This window comes from Peromyscus leucopus, chromosome 4 (assembly GCF_004664715.2).
Source record: "Peromyscus leucopus breed LL Stock chromosome 4, UCI_PerLeu_2.1, whole genome shotgun sequence".
In the NCBI taxonomy this organism is placed as follows: domain Eukaryota; kingdom Metazoa; phylum Chordata; class Mammalia; order Rodentia; family Cricetidae; genus Peromyscus; species Peromyscus leucopus.
In genome coordinates this window covers 7,293,297-7,299,061 of record NC_051066.1, presented here as the reverse complement: position 1 = coordinate 7,299,061, position 5,765 = coordinate 7,293,297, and positions in this window count along the sequence as shown.

Sequence of the window (5,765 nt, the reverse complement as noted above, 5' to 3'; positions counted from 1 at the left end):
GTGTGTTAACTTTTGTTTATTGCATTTGTTTAGCTCTGTGAAGCTGTGTTATTTTGCCTAAGACACCTGATGGTCTAATAAAGAGCTGAACAGCCAATAGCAAGGCAAGAAAAAGGATAGGTAGGGCTGGTAGGTAGAGAGTACCTAGGTAGGTAAAGAGGAGACATCTGGAAGGGGAGGAAGAAAGAGCAAGAAAACAAGGAGAGGAGGACACTAGGGGCCAGCCACATAGCCACACAGCCACTCAGCCACACAACCACACAGCCACACAGCCACACAGCCACATAGCCACACAGCCACATAGCTACACAGCCACACAGCCATATAACCACACAGCCACACAGCCACATAGCCACACAGCCACACAGCCATATAACCACACAGCCACACAGCCACACAGCCACACAGCCACATAGCCACACAGCCACACAGCCACACAGCCTCACAGCCTCACAGCCTCACAGCCATACAGCCACACAGCCACACAGCCACACAGCCACACAGCCACATAGCCAGACATGGAGTAAGAAGGAAAGAAAAGGTATACAGGAATAGAGAAAGATAAAAGCCCAGAGGCCAAAGATAGGTGGGATAATTTAAAATTAAGAAAAACTGGCAAGAAACAAGCCAAGCTAAGGCCGGGCATTCATAAGTAAGAATAAGTCTCCTCTTTGTGTTTATTTGGGAGCTGAGTGTTGGCCACCCCAAAAAAGTAAAGAGCAAAACCAAGAACAACCATGTCTCAAAATAAAGGAGGGGGGATGAGGGGATGAGTTGTGTTTTGAGATACACAACTCAATAGTAGAGTGCCTAGCATACATAGGGTGCTGGTTTCCATTCCTAACACCACCAAAGAGGGAGGGAGGGAGGGAGGGAGGGAGGGAGGGAGGGAGGGAGGAGAGAAAAGAAAATGAAAGCCATAATAGGCAGATGAGAAGAAACAAGATCAGAGCAGAACTCGATAAACCAGAAAAGAACACAATAGTTGGACTAACAATCAAAAAGTCCCAAACCCAGATCCATGAGAAAAAGTCTATAAACTCTAGCCAAGCCGGAGAGACAGGAGAAATAAACAAGGAGACGCGCCTTAAAAATGTCCGTCCCTACGCTAGAAAACCCAACAACTTTGATAAAACACTTGAGTTCCTTCAAGATACACAAACTAGAACAATTCTCCCAAGAACTCAATACTCAGTCACCTTAGACCTGCTAAGGAAATTGAGTATATCACCAAAAACTCCTGTGCAGAAAGGCCCAGCCCAAATGGCTTCCTTGGTAGATTTAGCCAGATGTTGAAGGAAGAAATGAAACCAATTCTAGACTCTTCCAGAAAACTGACGAGAAGACTCCACACAAATGCTCAGGGCCAAGGAAAAAAATCTAGGCAGTCCTAACGAGATTGTTTTTTGAAACAGGGTCTCTCTAGCCCTGGCTAGCCTAGAAGTTTCTATTTACCAGACTGACCTTGAAGTCACAGAGCTCCATCAGCTTCTGCCACCCGAGTGAGCCACCATACCCCTCTCTAACAAGATATATTTTTACAAATGATTCTCAACTTGCTGCAGAAATGTAAAGGACTTAAAATAGAGAAGAGTAATTTGAGGGAAAAAATTGAAGGCCTTGCAGTACTTGATTTGAAGGTTTTCTGGAACTGCATCCCTGGGCCCACCTGCATGGCTTTGGTGCCCAGCAAAGATGAGTAGCACAGAGCAGAAGAGTGATGCATGTGGACAGCCCAGTGAGGTGGCGCACGCCTTTAATCCCAGCACGTGGGAGGCAGAGCCAGGAGGATCTCTGTGAGTTTGAGGCCAGCCTGGGCTACAGAGGGAATTCCAGGATAGCCAGGGCTACACAGGGAAATGCTATTTCAGAAACAATCATTAGCTAAGACACTCTGACACCTCTGTATGAATGTCTACACTTAAGCCTGGAATGGGGAAGGGTGCCGTAGGGTCCACGGCACCATTGTGGTCAGATAGCTGTGGCAGGCTGCAGCAGGTACTGTGACTTTGTGTCACGTATTTCAAACACCTGGGAGATAGGATTTTGAATGTTTCTACCAGAAATGAACGATCCGTATTGAAGGGCATGTAAATGCTCCACCTGACTTAAACATGCTGTGGACGTGTATGGGAACTCCAGTGGTCCCTGTTGTGAAGGTTACAGTGATCATCAGCTGTGGATAGGTGTATGGGAACTCCAGTGGTCCCTGTTGTGAAGGTTACAGTGATCATCAGCTGTGGATAGGTGTATGGGAACTCCAGTGGTCCCTGTTGTGAAGGTTACAGTGATCATCAGCTGTAGATAGGTGTATGGGAACCCCATGTGGTCCCTGTTGTGAAGGTTACAGTGATGATCAGCTGTAGATAGGTGTATGGGAACCCCATGTGGTCCCTGTGAGCGCTAACAGTGATCGCCAACTGTGGTCACCTGTGTATGGGAACTTGGTGCAGTCCCTGTGATGGTTAACAGTGATCACCAACTCTAGACAGGTTTGAGAACTCCGTGTGGTCCCTGTTGTACTGGTTAACGGTGGTCACCAACTTGACAAGCTCTAGAATCCCATAGGAGGTTTGCCTCTGGGCATGTCAATGAGAGAGTATCTCGGTTAGGTTGGTGAGAAACCTACCTTTGAAGCCCGTGGTACCTCTCCAGGCTCCAACTCTGAGAGCAGCATAAAAAGGAGACAACCATCGGGGCTGCATCACCCATCACCCTCTGCTTCTTGGCTTTGGTTTTGGGAACAGTCACCTCACACTCTGATGCCATGCCTTCCCGCCATGACAGACTGCACCCTTCTCAACCCTCCCTTAAATGGCTTTGGGGGGGGGTGTCTTTCAACACAGCAGCAGGAAAAGCAACCAGGATTGTGCCCCATGAGCACATACAATATTTAGGTTTCTGTGTATCTGCTAAGCTTTTCTAAGTTAGAAAATGGGACTGGGCAGATGGCTCCAGGGTAAAGGGGCTTGGCAGGCGAGTGAGGACCCAACTGTCTCCAGTGCCCCTGGAAAGAGCCTGGTGTGGCAGTGCGCTGTCGTCCCAGATGTGAGGAGACAGGTGGATCCCTGTGGCGCCAAGGCCAGGCAGAAAACTGCATCACTGAGCCCAGAGTCCCAGTGACAGATGCAGTCTCAAAAAAGAAGGTGAGCTGTTCCTGAGGAAACACACACACACGCGTGCACACACACACACACACACACACACACACACACACACGCACACACACGCACACACACACACACACCATTTAAAATGGTGGTCCCCTCCTGCGCTGCTGACTGGGGTGTAGAATGGTCCAAGTTTGGAGAACACTTGTTCCTCTCTTTAAACACACAGCTCCCATGGCCCAGCCACTGCAGTCCTAGGACTCACTGTGCATCTCGGTGCTTAGCAACAGTTCATGATAGCAACTCATCTGTGACAGCCTCAGAATGGAGGAAGGCTCACTGCCCACCACCAAGTGAGCTACAGAGACCCTGCAGGGGTGAAGCCTGGCTGCCCACCACTGAGTAGAAGTTGGAGAGGCACTGCAGGGGTGAAGAGCACTTGATGTTCTTGCAGATGTCTGGGCTTTGGTTCTCAGTACCATGTGGTAGCTTACAACCATCCATAACTAGTTCCAGGGGATCTGAATGAGCCCTCTTCTGACCTCCATGGGCACTAGAACACACATAGTGCACAGACATACACACACAAACACTTATAAACATAAAAAAGTTTGAATCTTAAAAAATAAAAATGAGCAGATACAGTAACTGAGGCATAGTCTGGCAGTGAGGGTCGGTGTCTACAGGCTTGTCAACAGGAACAATGTCATGTAATGACTCCAAGAAGCCAGACCAAAAAAGTGCATGCTGGGCCAGTCGGTGGTGGCACACGCTTTTAATCCCAGCACTTGGGAGGCAGAGCCAGGCGGATCTCTGTGAGTAAAAGTGCATGCCCTTTGGTTCATTCCTATAAAAATCTAAAAAGACAAATGCAGGTCCTAACAAGGCAGGGGTGTGGGTGCTGGGGGGGGGTAGAGGCAGAGAAGAGCCTGAGGGAGGGCTGATGATGGCTAAAAGGAACGTGTGTGTGTGTGTGTGTGTGTGTGTGTGTGTGTGTGTGTACAAGAGTGCAGTGCCCACAAAGGCCAGAAGATGGCGTTGGAGCCCCTGGAGTTACAGGGGTTCTGGGAATGAAACTCTGGTCCTCTACGAGAGCCTCAGCAAGCAACCACCAAGCCTTCTCTTCAGCCTCTGAGAAACTGCTTTTTAAAAAGAGCAACACCACCTCCCTGCGACTGTGGGAGCCCGTTTTCAGGTTCCTCGTGGCTTTACCCAGCAGGTCCGCATAGAGGATGATCAGGACCACGGGCCTGAGTGCAGGTGTCTGAGATGCTCTGCACTGGGCTGTGCTGGGGGAGGAGGTCTTTTGCTCCACCCCTTGGCGTCTCTATAAATACCCTGGGGCAGAGACAGTTGGGCCCGTTGGAATAGGTTCCAGGCCCTCTCGAGGCTATCCTTTATTTTCTATCTGTTCTTCTCCACAATCTAAATCCTTCTATCTAATATTTCCTGCTGCTCGCACTCAAGGAAGCTCTGGGGAGCTGTGGGGTTGGTGGGTAAACGCCCTGCATGCTACTCCAAGCAATTCTAGTAAGATTCCAGAAGATTAGGCCACATGTACCATTTCAGGTAAACCAGTGGGTTTATCCCTCCACCTTTTTCCATGCGGCCTGTCTACCTGGGGTTCAGCATGGCGGGGTGAGGTGATCCCCAAAGGTGTTTTCGGGAGCAGGCAGCTTTCTGGACCCTGGAGCCTGGACCTTACAGGCCTCCATCCACCTAACAGGACACGTATTCCCTTCATGGATGGTAAGGTGTCTCAGAGGCACGATTAGGCATCTCTGGGTTCTCTGGCATGAGACCATCTAGCCTGCCAGCCTCACGGCCACAGCTCCTGTGGGATCTTCAGCTCTCTTGCGGAAGGCTGACATGCTGCGCCACTCTCCTGCTCAGAGGGCAAGGACTCTGTGGACAGGCAGGACTGCAGAGGGGCCTGGCAGAGAGCAGCTTATAGGAGCCAGGCTACTGCCCTACCTCACCTTCACAGGAAGTGGCAGGTTGTTTACAGGAAATCCCTCAGCCTCATACTTAACGGCATCCGAAGTCCTGGTTAACCACTCCGTCTGATAGGCAGCAGTGAAAATCGGTGGCTAGCTCAGGCACCCTGCCACCAGGCCGAGAACTTCTGCCCCTACAGAGTTCCTCGGTGTTCAGACACCTAGTTCCCCCCACCCCCAGGACTAGGCCTACAGGGTCTCCATTTCCCTGTCACATCTTGGTGATGAGCCACATCTAGATCAAAAGAATCAGGGACACCAGGTTTACAGCCGTAAGCACTCTCCCTCAAAGGCACAGTGAAGTCCAGGTCACCGTGGCACCCAGCAAGATGCCCTCCCCCGCCCCACACCCCTAGCATCCTGCCTGTACACAGAGATAGCTTCATCCCAGCTGAACACAGCATCTCTGGTCTCTGGATAACTTTGGCTTCCAGAACGGATGCTCTGAACAAGATCCCTGTTAATCATGAAGCCTGCCTGGCCTGGCCTGGTGAGGAAGGCTGACCAGGTGTGCATGCCTCCCGACTGAAGAGACGACAAGTATGGTCGCCTCACCAGACCTCACTCAGGAAGACAAGTGGCAGCCAGGAATAGCCCCGGTGTCCAGCTGCTCTCCCCAGAGAGCCACCCTTCGCCGGTCTGGTTTAAAATGTCACCT